Genomic DNA, 12,349 nt, shown 5'->3' on the forward strand with positions numbered 1-12,349 from the left:
GAGTTGCAAGTGCAGGGGACGTTTGGGAAGCTCCCGAAGGGACTCAGCGAGGTTAGGCTTTAAGAAGCCGAAGTAATCGGCACTGGGAAAATGTTTGCATCAACTCACACAGAACGTAAACAGATGCTTATCCAGGTGCTTCTGTGCGCAGGCGTTTAGACATGCTGGGACTATGGCTGTGCAGGTGGAGAGCTGAGCTCTGAGATGCAAGGACGCAGGAGAAGCAGGGCAGGAAGGGCACAGGGGTCCAGGGAAGACTCAGTGTCCAGTGTCAGCCCGGGAGGCACCCAGTGCAGTCCCTGTAGGAAGAATAAGGAACCCAGCAGGACTGCGAGCTTCAGTGTGCGCACAGCTGGGCTGGCCTCATGGAGCCTGTGTCTGCAACCTGTTAACAGACTCCCTGGCTGTGTGGCTCTGGAGCAACTCGGAGCTGCCTGTGGATTTCCTGTGGATTGCATCGGCCCCTAGCAGGCCAGGCCCTTTGTCACCTCCTCCCGCCGCCTCTGCCATGGGTTCTCTGTCCCTGTGAGACAAAGGGAACTCATTTCTGTAGGTTGGGTGTCCCCCTTTGCCTGAAATGCCTGGGATCAGGAGTGTTTCAGAGTTTAGAGTTTACCGATTTTGGAATACTCACACGTTCATGATGAGGAACACTGGGCGCAGGACCCAAGTCTAGACATGGAATCCCCTCCCTGCACGCACAGCCCAATGGACACTTTGAGCATCTGTGTCCTGACTGTGACTCATCACATGTGGGCAGAGGGGAGATTTTCCATGTGTGGTGTCAGTGTTGGACTAACAGTTTTAGACTTCGGGGCATTTGGATTTCAGATTTTCAGTTGGGGTTGGGCAACCCAGATCATCTTTTCACTGATAAGAACACCAAGCAGCCAGAAAGTCATGTGACGGTTGACAGTTTCCCACGGGTTCACGGCGGGGATGCAGCTGGGAGCTGTATTGGGAGAGAGGCCTACTCAGCCTCAAGCGTGGGCCAGGGCCGCTCCAAGCCACTCTAAGGATAGGCCATGCGGCTGGCACCACTGAGAAAAGAGCTGCTGTCACCTTCCCCACCGACCAGGGAGCCGACTTTCTTAGGATCTGGTATAAAAGCAGGCAATTCCCCAACTCAGTGCTCCACAGTGGCAGAGCAAACCCACTTCCTGTGTGGTACAGTCAGAGCCCGCTGTGTGGCTTCTGTGGAGGCCAAGGGTGACGGGGCACGGTGGCAATCCTGCTTGTTGTGTAGTGAGTCCTGCAGCCCTTTGCTTCTGGTTGGAGCCTTGGTCTTCCGCCAGCCTCCAGGAAACAGGTGAGCTTGGGACTGGACGGTCAAGTAAACCAAAACCTTCAACCTGATGCCAGTTTCCCGAGTCTTGGTAGAGATCCTCTCACCACAGTGCATGCTCAGATAACCCAATCCCAGAGGAAGAAATGACAGTCACAAAAGTCATCAGGGTGTAACTGGAGCTGCTCACGTTCTTCCTTTTTAACTTTCCAGGCCTGACCGGTGTCACCAGGCCTTCGGTAGACATGGGTGACCGAGGGCTGAGGGGCTCATTGGTGAGCAGAGATCCCCAAATGCTAGCTTGGACCAGTACAGGGCATCCAGCAACAGCAGTAGGGAAGGAGCAGGGGACGAGAAAGAGAGAAGGGAGAAGGGTGCAGGCAGACGTTCACATCCCTTCAGCACTGTGTGTGCCCGTCCTGCCATGACAAGGCAGATGCCTGTGGAGGCACCTGTGAAATGGGTAAGATGAAGAAGGGGAGCAGGGAGTGGGAGGGGACCCAGAGGAGGGGACAGGAGGCGCATGGGCTGGGGTGGAGGAGGGGAACGTGCCAGGGCAGCTCCTGGTTTCACTCAGGGGACTCTGGGGCTGTGTCCACCTGCTGAGCAGCCCCTGGCAGAACCCTGAGGAAGTCCCAGGCAGGGAGGGAGCAGCAGGTCTCCTCACACACATGGCACACAGGCACCTAGGCCAGCTCTGACCAGGATGAACCCTCTGCCAAAGAAGTTGGAAACACTAGCAGCTGTATCCTAAAATTGCTTCCCTTCATTGTCTGAAGTAGTTAGCCCTCTGTCATAAGGCTTTTTTTGGTATCGGGATTGAACTCGGGACCTTGCACTTGTGAGGCAGGCAGTGGAACCACTGAGCTAAATCCCCAGCCCTGTCATAAGGCTTTTAATTGCTTGTCAAATATTTGACTAAAAGAAAGTAGTTTTCCTTCAGGGAAAGCACTCTTAATCACTAGCAAAGGAGAGATCCGTAACAAATTTGCCAAAGCAATGTGTGTGTGTGAGTGTGTGAGTGCATGTGTGTGCATGTGTGTGTGTGTGCGCACTTGCACACAGTGAAGGACGGTCAATGCATACTTCTCTCCAGGACTAGGTATTAAGTTAAATGTTTAATTTAAGAAGTCACTCCCCTTCTGTGAGGACGCCTAAGAGGTCAACTTCACAGGTAGAGAGAGTGGAAGGGTGGTCGCCGAGAGGGGAGTGGGGCACTGTTTAACGGGGATGGAGTTTCAGTCTTGGAGATGTGAAGTTGTGGAATCTATTGCACAACAATGTGTGTATACTTAACCCGCTGAGCCACACACTTAAAATGGCTAAGAGGGCAAATGTTTTTAATCACAATTTAAAAAAACTGTAGAGAGCATAAATGCAGAAAGTGAATGAAAGGAGGCCTCTGGGTCAGCGAGCCACGGCTCTCAGCCCAGAGGAGACTTCCAGGTCAGCATGCCACAGCTCCCAGCCAGGAGGAGGCCTCCAGGTAGGCATGCTGCGGCTCCTAGCACAAAGGAGGTGAGCCGCGCAGGTGCCAGGAACACCCCCCCCCCATCAAAATGAGAAGACAGGTAAACAAGCCTCAGAACCAGACTGTCAGATCACCTACAGCAACCCCAAAGGGAAATGAGATGCTCTCAACCACCTGGACTCCCTGAACTGGCAACAAAAGAAGATCTGAAAAAAATGAAATCAGAAATAATTTCTCACATAACAGCAAAGATTGTGCCCATAGTGCAAGACATGATTAATAAATCTAGAGAAGACACAGATAAAAAATAGAGGAGCTGAGGAACATGATGGAAAGCCAACATAGGAAACAAATGGAATCCATAAAACAGATTCAGATTTCCAGGACATTAAAAACTCCATTGAAAGTCTATGCAGGAGAATGAGCCAATGTGAAGACAGAATTTCAGATATAAGATTGCAATTAGTGACCAGGAAAAGAAAAAATTCTTTAAAATTTTAAGGGACCACGAGAAATCAATCCAGCAGCTGCTAGATGATGCAAAGAAAAATAACATAAGACTGACTGTAGTCAATGAAGAAACAGGAGAGAGTGCAGATGACATAAAAAACTCTTCACAGAAGTGATGGCAGAAAACTTCCCAAGCAGGGGAAAAGAATTTGACATACAGATAAACGGGGCATATAGGACTCCAACTAGCCTTGATCAAAAAAAAAATCTACACATAGGCATATAATAGTTAAGATTCCAGAAACCCAACAGAAGAACAAGATTCTACAAGCAGTTAGAGAAAAGAAACAAATCACATACAAAGGAAAGCCCATCAGAATCACAGCAGACTTCTCAATGCAAACCCTCAAGGCAAGAAGATCTTGGAGTGATGTGTTTCAAGCCCTAAAGGGAAACAGCCTCCAACCCAGATTGATGTACCCTGCAAAACTATCTTTCAAAATTAATGGTGAAATAAGATACTTTCATGACAAAGAGGACCTTAGGAACTGAATACCAAACCAGCACTCCAAAAATTTTTAGACAAAATCCTAGGAAAAGGCAATGAGGATCACAACCCCAGGAAGCCCAGCAGAATGAATCCACTGGGCACAACAAGAAATTAAATTCAAAGGGGGAGAATCCAACAAAAAGAAAAAGTCATGACAAGGATAAGTCAATATGTAGCAGTTATAACCATCAATGTTAATGGTCTCAACTCACCAATCAAAAGAAATAGACTGGCAGAATGGGTCAAGAAGCAAGATCCAACAACATGCTGCATACAAGAAACACACTTAATTCAAAAAGAAACTCATAGACTGAAAGTTAAAGGGTGGAAAACAATACTCCATGCAAGGGGAACCCCCCAAAAAGCAGGAGTAGCCATCCTCTTTGCAGACCAAGTGGATTTCAAACCAAATTTCCAATGATGAATGTCATTATATTGTACACCTAAAATGTATCAATAAAAGGATATACAAAAAATAAAAAAATTAAAAAAATGATAAAAAAGGTGAACACAGTATTGAATGTATAATTCTAACTTCATTGATTGATTTAAATTAAAATGTTCTTGCTACAGGAGGCGAAATTTAGAAAGGAAAGGATTTCTCTTTCACTGAATTGTAGCCAGTGCTGCAGACGAAGGGTGGAGAATAGGTGAACATTAGTTCAACCCATAGAGGTCCACATATAACACTGGCACCCACTTCTGCACGTGCACACACCACACCCACCACTAATGGTCATTGCGTGCTTTTTTGAAGAAGAAGAAATCATGTCCCTGGTTATTAATTTTCTAGCCATTATAAAAGATCACTAGGGAAGAAAGGCACTTCTGAGTCTATATCAAAAGCAGGTCCTGAAGAAATGGTTTCACCCCCGTTCACAGCAGAATCGTTTGCAATAGTCAAAACGTAGAAGCAACCCCGGAGTCCGCTGGCACATGGATGGACACAGAGAGTGTGGCATAAACAGACTGTGAATTTATGAGCTCGCTGTCTCTCCACACGCGGGGCAGCATCAGCAGGGGAGGAGGGCACTTGGCCCGTAGTGCAGCTGCACAGATGCCCTGGAGTGGAGGGGGCCACACGCAGGGCTCACCTTGCGATTCCACCCCGAGGGGGCCCTGGGTGCTCAGATTCACAGGAGCAGACGGCAGGAAGAGGAGCGGGGGTAGAGCAGGGCAAGACAGGGCTGCTGTGTCTCGGGCACAGACCTCATCTTGCAAGGTGGGAAGGTTTTGGGGTAACGGCTGCTCAACAAGGTGGACATGCTTCTCGGCTCAGCACTGCGAACTTGAAGTCTCTATGTGTATTTTACCTCAATTAGGAGTGACAACTCACTCCAGAAAGAATGGCCAGCACCAGGAAATCAAGTAATGGCAAATGCCAGAGAGGCTGCGGGGAGAAAGGAGCCTCCTACCTTGGCGGTGGGAATGCAAACCAGTACAGCCACTGTGGGAATCAGCGTGGAGATTCCTCGAAGAACAAAAGCTAGAAATCCCATTTGACACAGCTATTCCCCTCTTAGGAATCTTATATGTCCATCAGCAGATGAAAGAAAATGTGGTATTTTCACACAATGGAGCACTACTCTGCTATAAAGAAGGACAAACTTGAGTCATTTGTAGAAAAATGGATGCACTTTGGGACTCTAGAGTGTTTTTTTGGGCCGGGGATCAAACTCAGGACCTTGTGCTTGTAAGGCAAGCGCTGTGCCACTGAGCTAAATCCCCAGACCGAGACCCTAGAGTTAAGTGCAATAAATCAAACACACAAGCGGAAATATCACATGGTTTATATGAGAAACCCAAAGCATAAAAATTAGAGAGCAAAATTAAAGAGAGAAAATAGGAAGCAGAGAGACAGATCTTTTGCAAAAGGGAATGGACCAAGAGCTGGGAGAGAGCAGATGGGAGGGGGTGAGAGACGAACGCAGGCCCGTCATGCACCTGCACCAGCTCTCCACACTGAGCGCGATCCTTACGTCCTGCAAACGTGGGCCGAAGAAAACAAAAACCTGAAAAAACTTGAAAAGAATACAACTTAATAATACGTTACGGAATATACTAGCAGAGGAAGCAGCTCCTCATGCTGGGGGAGAGCCACCGTGCAGTTAGTTGGGTTCATGGGACTGGTGGACGCCCCGCATCCACCCCACCGAAGAGCACTTTGAGCAGGAGTCTGGCGGGGCCTGTGTGCTTTCTGACACAAGGGTCCTCTGGCCTGAGGAGCTGGGCGGGAGTTTTCATGTGCAGGACCTGGTCCTGCCCTGTTTCACAGCCTTCCCACATCGGGGAGCATTTGTCCTGAAGAAATTCCAGCATCAAGGACATTTTGTCTTCTCGTGATGAAAGTTAGCCTGTGACTCAGCCACCCACGCCTCTGCACGAGGCCTTCCCCGAGTGGCTTATTGGTGGAAGTCACTGAATCTGAAGAGAAACGGCTGCTCTAGTAACTCCCATGCCCTTCAGCTCCTGCCCTTCAAGCCTCGCCAGTGCAGGGATGAGAAGTGGACCCTGGCCTCCTCCAACCTCAATAAATGTCACCTGCGCCGTGGTGACAGGTGACCATGCAACGAGAAAGCCGTTCAGGAACACTTAATTGCTCCCACCGCTGCAGGTTCATGGGCTGTTTTGTATGTGAAAGTTCCCCGGAAGGGCAGGGGATGCTTAAACTGTGTGCAGAGCACCGTGGTGTGATAATCTGGTTGATTTTTGAGAAGATCCCTGTTTTCCTGGTCACCTCACCTGTAGGTCTAGCTGAAGAAAGGAAGGAAGGAGCGAGTGAATCCAACTTAAAGAGCAAGCAATGGCGGACCCACTAATCCAGGGGTGGGTCGGGAGGTGTCCTTGTGTGAAGAAAGCACAAGCTGAGGGCACCAGCAGCCTTTCACGTCCTCACTGCATCCCCGTGTGGCCGGAGGTCAGCTGTTCCCAGGCCAAGGTCACTGCTCCGGTGTCTGAAGCAGTGCCTAACCCTCGCAGAAGCCTCTGGGCTGCAGGAGCACTGGCTCTGCACGTGGTTGGTTTGACCAAATGCATCTCTGACCCTCGCCCTGTCCTTCGGGCCTCTCAGCCTCCCATCTCCCGAGTGTTTGGAAGCTCCCCGGTGATGCGCTCTGCTCTTCCTCTTGCCGAGAGAGCACCATCCGCACTGTCCTGAGAGGAAAGTCCTACACCACCGCCACTGCCCCTCCGCACCCTCTTACAGATGAGAGGAGCTTGTTGTGCAGTGTGCTGTGATCACAGCCGGGAAAAGAAGACGCGGGCTTGGGCTGGGAGCTGGGCCCTGGAGCCTGGCGCCCCCTAGTGCGCTGGATTGCCCAGGGGACGGGAGCTCCCCTGTTGTTCAGTGTCACTCAACAGGAGCCCTGTCGCCTCAGGGCCCAGGACAGGGGTCCCGAGCCCGGGACATGGGGGTGGGGTCACTCCCTGGGGGGCAGTGGTGGAGGGAGGGGACTGGGGACCCCACTGCCATCTGCAGCACCGACCAGCTGCCCATGCCTCATCTGTCCCGTGGGCCCAAGGTTTCCCTTACTCCTCAGCGGGAACAGCAGAGGCTGTCTGCCTGCTTGGGGGGCCTAGGGAGCGCCTGCTTAGGGGAAATCATAACCAGTCTCGATTTGCAGCTCTTAATTGGCTTTAATTGCACTTCTCATAGCAGGCTGCAGTCCAGGCCCAAAGTGTTCAGACTTCTGCACCTCACCCCTGGGCAATGAAACAGAGCTGACTGCACAAAAGGAAGTAAGCAGCAGATGGCCAATTGGTCACAGCTCCCTGTGTCACGTTTGAATGTGGTTTGAACAGTTGGTGGCTTGTGATTGGCTGAGACCCAGGTACTGGCTACCGGGGTAGGTTACAGTCTGTTTACACAGCAAGTTAGGTTGCAGTTCACGGCGAGCGGAGACACCTTTGGGCCACCCTTCAACGCTGTGTGGAGACTCACCAAACTCAGCCCTGCTGCGTCACCTTGGGGCTGGGGAATTGCCCGAGGTACCACTCAGGCAGGGACCTTGCAGGACATCAGGGCTCCGCCACACCTTGGTTCCAGGCCCAGACCTGCTCCTTGCACTTCGCTTGGGTGCTGGGGTCCACTCCCAGGACCACGCAGTCCCAGGGCCGGGTCTCCCTGACCCCTTCAAGGGTGTCTCCTGCAGCGACGGCTTCGTTTTCTAGCTCACTCCTCCCTCTTCTTCTCTACCCACATTCTCTAGGTTCTGTTGCCCGATCCACTCTGTCTCCGAAGTGCATGCTTTCGTATGTAAAAGTATGAAGTTGAAACCCACCCCGATTCCTGTTTTTCCCGGATTTAAATCAGTGGCCCGCAGCATCCTCTTCCCTTGGTGCCCACTCCCCCCGAACGCGGCCATCTGAACGGGACACTCCGTCCGTCCCACCGAGCCTTTGGTCCCGATGAGCGCCAGCAGCCGCGCGGGACCCCGTCTCCCCAGCGCCGGCCTCTCTGTCCCCGGGCTTTTTCTTCTCCAGATCTCCTGTCTCAGGCAGGTCGTGACCAGAGCAGTCACTTGGCTGAAATTTATCTTCGTCTCTCTCTTTTCCTTGAAGTTCTTATCCATTGTCTAATCTCTCCTGCCTCCAAACGAAACGTCTCTTTTATAAGCTCCTTCAAACGCAGTTTTCCAAACTTCAAACAGCTCGGGTGGAACTCAGCCAGAGTAAACGTGGTTCAGGGATGGGGCATGAGAGGCTGCTCAGCGTCTCCGGGTCACAGCGGATCCAAATGCTGAGCCTCACATCCCTGCACACCTCGGGGCGCTCTGACCTGGGACGTTGCTTCTCACCTTCGAGGTCTCCACATTGACCTCTCAGCTCCCTGGAGCCGCCTGGCTGTGGACCAGTGCCCTCCAGGGGAGGGGTGGGAGTGGCAGGGGAGAGAGGGAAGCCAGCTGTGCAGCCGGAGTGGAGCTGGGCCTCTCTCCATCGGGGTTTTCTGTCCCCAGCCCTGCTCTGGTGGCGGAAGCTCTGCCTTGCAGGTCAGCCACAGCCAGGCTTTGAGGGGAGCCCATGCTGCAAGGGCAGCGAGGTGGGGCCAGAAGGCAGGAAGCGGGGGAGCAGGGCTGTTGGAAAGGAGAGGACAGGAAGGTGGTGGGGGTGCAGATTCTGGACAGGTGGGACGAAGCAGACCTTGTCACTTGTCGCCTCAGGGAGGGGCCTGTTGGAGACGGCCGAGGCCACAACTGTTCCCAGCACAGGCTCCCATGTGGCTGGAGCCTCCTCCTGCACAAAGTGGGAGGAGAGATGCCCTGCTCTGCTTTGTCACAGTGAAGAGGAGGCTCTGTAGCTTCGGCCTCTGCAGCTGGCATTTGGGGGCTGTGGCAAGGGCTGAGCTGGCCAAGCCAGTCCTGTCCCCGCAGTGAGGAGCGCGTCCGTCCGTGCCCATGACACATGCAGTTCTGTCAGTGTCCAGCTCTGGAGTCGACCCGGGGCCTTTCCATCCTGGCCCCACCACTGCCCACTGGCCACCCCCGAGCCACTTAGCAGTCTCCCTGTGACAGCCCACTGTGCAGGAGCACGAGCAGGAGGCCTGGGGGACTGAGGGGTCACGTGTGGCATGTCTGCCAGTAGGGGGACCCGCTCTTCCCCGGCACGTGGAGAGAGGGCCCAGAATCAGGAACAAACTTCAAAACACAGCACAACAACGACATACGACCTCCCCAAACCAGACGCCCAGGCCCAGCTGAATTTCCAGATTAACAACAAGCGATCTTAGTATAAGTTCATCCCGCGCACCACTGGGGAGGAACTTGTAGCAGAAATCACTTGCTGTTTAGCTGCATTCTGAGTTACATGGGTCCTGCATTTTGTCGTGGGGATTTTCTTTAAAGGTGTCCCAGGAAGGACGTGTCTCTCTCCTTGTCCTCTCTTTGCCTCTTGCAGGAGTGTTTCACAGAGCCCAGTTTGCAGCTCAGCTGTTGGTGAGAGAAGTGGCAAGGACCAGAGCCTGCTTCTACTGCCCTGAGACTCTGTTTTCTTCTCTTCAGCCCAGTGGACACAGCGAGGGAGAACGCAGCCTGGGTGCTGCTTGTCTGCTGAGTGTGCTGCCTGCTTGGTTAGTGATGCGGGGTAACAGGACTCCCGGTCGCCAGAGGTCACATGTGCCCGGGGTGCGCCCAGAATCCAACAATGAGCTCTGAGGAACCGCGCAGGTGAAAGCTGGGAAAAGTTGATGGAGGGAGAGCTCCCGACGGACAGGAGGGGACCCCAAAGCGGGTTGCCAAGGAGCCCACTTCTCAAAGGAAGTTTCATAGAGCAAACTCACCAGAGCAGTACAGTGTGGGTCAGAGCTACGATCGCCCGGCAAGGTCACCAGTGTAGCCGCTTAGGGAACATTGACCCACAGGGGAAGCAGGTCACGCAGCAAGGGTCCATGGAAAGAACGGGGGCCTTTTGAGGAGGGGTTGGGTCGGGAGGCCTGTGGCCCACCTCGGAGCCTGACGTGGACCTGGGCTTTACAGGCCAGGTGATACCAGCTATGCACAGTCTTGGGGAGGCACTTGGCCTGCTCAGGTCATTCTGTCTCTGTCTTGCGGCCTGGCCTTCCCCAGATGCACCTCCCGCCACAGTTACAATGTGTTCTCGTCTTCTGCACTGACCCTCGAGGGCCTAGTCCCGTCTGGCTGCCCATAGTTTTTCTACCGAACTCAGCTGACCATGATACTAGGGTTAGCGTTGGGGTAGGGGTGGGGTCAGTTCTATTTACCAAGTGCTGGTGACAGGTAGGGGACAGCCACTCCACACTCGGGGGTGGGAGCCCAGGCCAGGCCTGGCCTGGGCTCCCACCCACCAGGGGGCAGCAGAAGGGGGTGGAAGTGCTGGGCTGCAGGCGGAGGAGCAGAGCTTGGGTGACTGGGGCCAGGGCCTGGGTGTGAACGGAGGCAGGGTCCGGGCTGGGGCAGGTCGGTCAGGCTTGGGAAAGCAGTGCTCCTCTGAGGCTCAAGGCAAAGAGCAGCCAGCCAGCTTGGGGTCCTTGTTGCTTAGCCCTCTGTGCTCAGCCTGCTGTTCTCTCCTGCCCCAGGCGTGGCACCACACCGGGCCCAGGCTGCTTCGTCCCAAGGGCCTGAGGACAATTTTGGTCTAACTTGGTGAGAAGAGTGCTCCTTGCAGCTTGCCTTCCCTCTGCAGGCAGGCACACAGGTACTGGCAGACCCCAGGAAACCTGTCCGCCGGCCGGCAGCTGTTCCACTACCATGGAAGCGCGAGGGCATCTGTGAGAAGACACGCACACACACAAGCACACGTGTGCATGCATAGCAGCATAGTGTGTGTGCACTGCACAGTGTGTGTGCGTGTGCAGTTTAAGGACGTGTCTGTAAAGGGTGAGAAATTCCAGTAGCATTTTAACTTTCAGGGTCTTCAGTGAATGTTTTCTTTTCTGTCCTGTGCCTTTAAATGATGAGTCTCATCTTCCCCAGAGCAGGCCCCATCCTCGGGCTCCTCTTTTCATGAACGCAGATCACTCTGAGTCCTCAGCTTCTCTCTCCTGGGCCCCTTGCAGCTACACAGAGGCCCTGGGCTCAGGGGGCCTCTCACCCTCCCTCCCTTCCTTCCCTGCAGGCCGGAAACTCTCGCTGCCCAAATGCCAAGGGCAACAGTACATAGAGGTCGGGCAGGGCAACGGTGGTCACCGCCTTCCCACGACTGTGAGATCGCGTGCCTGGGTGCTGGTGCCAGAGGAGAGGGAAGCAGCAGGCCTAGTGGGCAGGGCAGGGAGATTCGGTGTACAACTGGCTCAGTGCTTAGAAAAGCAATGCCAAATGATGCCTTTGGGTTGGCTGTGCTCTATCTACAGACATGCGCAGAGTTTCCTTACTATGTACTGGCCAGAGCCCAACATTCTATCACTTAAGGAAATACTGTAATGCACTTTGTGGAAAATGATAAAATATATAAAGGCGTAGAAAGAATAAAAGACAGCTGTGCATGGCCCCACTGCCCTTCGAGGACTGGCAGTAGCAGCTCAAAGCCTCTGTCCGCACCCTCATCCGTGTCTGCACCAATGTGCATGCCCAGCTCTGTTTTTGCAAAACGGAAGTCATCCTGCGCTACTGTTTTGCTGTCAAACCTTTTTCTTGAGTGGCACATGGCAAATCCTTTGGCCAGTGTGGAATATTCGTTAGGCACAGTTTGGAACGTTCGTATGCTATTCCACTGTGAACACACAGGTTTGTTTGATGCCCTTAGTGTTGGACATTTTATTTTCTTATTTGATCTTTCTATTATTATTATTCTTTATTATTTGTGGTGCTGGGATGGAACCCAGGGCCTCATGCCTGCTAGGCAAGCGCTTTAATCACTGAGCTCCACCTGGAGCCCTGTTGCACATTGCACATTGAGACTGTCCAGGGTGGAAAATAACTAGCCTGCATAGCAATCTGCAAAAGAGGGATCGGTAACCGGTGCCCTATAGGATAGGTGTTGTGTTTTCTTCTCATACAGAATTCCCAACAATTTGGGGATTGTGGAATCCCTAGCAGTTGTTAGGACTCAGCTGCCCTGGGCCAGGGAGGTCAGCTTCTTCCCCATCTCCATGGCGACGATGGTGACCTGCATGTGACCTACAAGCTTAAGGTATTAATTT

General features: G+C 52.8%; 1 long non-coding RNA gene across 2 annotated transcripts in view; it reads left to right on the top strand.

Annotated features, from left to right (window-relative positions):
- The first annotated feature begins 1,819 nt into the window (after positions 1–1,819).
- Positions 1,820–12,349, top strand: part of LOC110350879 (uncharacterized) — a 36,720-nt gene continuing 26,190 nt past the window's right edge. Inside the window, exons 1-3 of one of the 2 annotated variants that reach the window (XR_002397808.2) lie at positions 1,820–7,743; positions 9,649–9,917; positions 12,208–12,339. This is a non-coding gene — a long non-coding RNA (uncharacterized LOC110350879). The remainder of the gene's footprint in view (positions 7,744–9,648; positions 9,918–12,207; positions 12,340–12,349) is intronic. The other variant, XR_002397809.2, reaches the window with a different exon arrangement.

Source organism: Heterocephalus glaber, unplaced genomic scaffold (genome assembly GCF_053883595.1).
Source record: "Heterocephalus glaber isolate CG9 unplaced genomic scaffold, H.glaber_assembly_v1.0 deba00000331, whole genome shotgun sequence".
In the NCBI taxonomy this organism is placed as follows: Eukaryota; Metazoa; Chordata; class Mammalia; order Rodentia; family Bathyergidae; genus Heterocephalus; species Heterocephalus glaber.